The sequence below is a fragment of the Aethalodelphis obliquidens genome, unplaced genomic scaffold, assembly GCF_003676395.1.
Source record: "Aethalodelphis obliquidens isolate GAN/ISIS:26980383/991018 unplaced genomic scaffold, ASM367639v1 scaffold45, whole genome shotgun sequence".
Taxonomy (NCBI): domain Eukaryota; kingdom Metazoa; phylum Chordata; class Mammalia; order Artiodactyla; family Delphinidae; genus Aethalodelphis; species Aethalodelphis obliquidens.
Genome location: NW_020837989.1, coordinates 2,750,148 through 2,751,877, shown reverse-complemented (window position 1 = coordinate 2,751,877; position 1,730 = coordinate 2,750,148). Strand labels below are relative to the sequence as shown.

The window sequence follows — 1,730 nt, the reverse complement described above, 5'->3', positions numbered from 1 at the left end:
ACCATAAGTTTGTTTTCAATATTTGTAAGTCTGTTTCTGTTGTGTAAATAAGTTCATTTGTATCATTTTTAAAATTAGGTTCCACATGAGTGATATCATATGATATTTGTCTCTGTATGACTTACTTCACTTACTATGATAATCTCCAGGTCCATCCATGTTGCTGCAAATTGAATTATTTCATTCCTTTTTATGGCTGAGTAATATTCCATCATATATATGTACCACATCTTCTTTATCCATTCCTCTGCTAATGGACATTTAGGTTGCTTCCTTGTCTTAGCTATTGTAAATAGTGCCGCAGTGAACATTGGGGTGCATGTATCTTTTCAAATTATAGTTTTCTCCAGATATATGTGCAGGAGTGGGATTGCTGGGTCATATGGTAGTTCTAGTTTTAGTTTTTGTTTTTGTTTTTTTTTTTAGTTTTAGTTTTTTAAGGAACCTCCATACTATTCTCCATAGTGGTTGTACCAATTTACATTCCCACCAGCAATGTAGGAGGATTCCCTTTTCTCCACACCCTCGCCAGCATTAATTGTTTGTAGACTTTTTGATGATACGGCCATGGAGTGTTTTAATTATTTTCATTTAATCTAATCATTGATAAGTTGGATTTAAACATTATATCTTTTAATATTATTCCTTTAATTTTTTTCTTTCTTGTTTTTATCTTTCCATTGTTTTTTATGACTTTTTTTTAGTGATATATATAGTATTTTATTTTTTCTTCTATATTTATCTTTTTTAATTAATTTTTACTGGAGTATACTTGCTTTACAATGTTGTTAGTTTCTGCTATACAACAAAGTGAATCAGCTATACATATACATATATCCCCCTTTTTTGGATTTCCTTCCCATTTAGGTCACCACAGAGCACTGAGAAGAGATCCCTCTGCTATACAGGAGGTTCTCAGTAGTTATCTATTTTATACATAGTATCAACAGTGTATATATGTCAATCCCAATCTCCCAATTCATCCCACTCCCCCACTTTCCCCCTTGGTATCCATACGTTTGTTCTCTACGTCTGTTTCTACTTTGCAAATAAGATCATCTATACCATTTTCCTAGATTCCACATATGTGCATTAATATACGATATTTGTTTTTCTATTTCTGGCTTACTTCACTCTGTATGACAGTCTCTAGGTCCATCCACATCTCTGCAAATGACCCAATTTCGTTCCGTTTAATGGCTGAGTAATATTCTATTGTATATATGTACCACATCTTCTTTATCCATTCCTCTGTTTTAGGTTGTTTCCATGTCTTGGCTATCATAAATAGTAAAAGTAGTATTGTAAATAGTAAAAATATGGAGCACTTCACAAATTTGCATGTCATCCTTGCTCAGGGGCCATGCTAATCTTCTCTGTATCATTCCAATTTTAGTACATGTGCCGCTGAAGCAAGCACTGTATTGATTTTTAATATTTGTTTTAGTAGTTTCTCTAGAGCTTATAATATTCATCTTTAAGTTATCACAGTCAGCTCTTAAGTGTGTGACTTCAAAACCAGTGTTAAAATTTTATAACATAGCATAAATCCATTTGTTTCCTCTCGCCTTCTGTGCTCTTATTATCTTCTGTTTTATCAGTACATATGCCAATAAATAAATGCTATTAAGTTGGCCAAAAAATTCATTTGGGTTTTTCCGTAAGATGTTTTGAAAAACCTGAATAAACTTTTTGGCCAACCCAATAGTTTTGCTTTAAACAATCAATAG

General features: G+C 32.4%; 1 non-coding gene across 1 annotated transcript; it reads right to left on the bottom strand.

The window, feature by feature from the left end:
• Positions 1–1,313: 1,313 nt before the first annotated feature.
• On the bottom strand, positions 1,314–1,420 carry LOC113606944 (U6 spliceosomal RNA). Its single transcript, XR_003427772.1, has one exon. It is a non-coding gene; the product is annotated as a U6 spliceosomal RNA (small nuclear RNA).
• Positions 1,421–1,730: the final 310 nt, after the last annotated feature.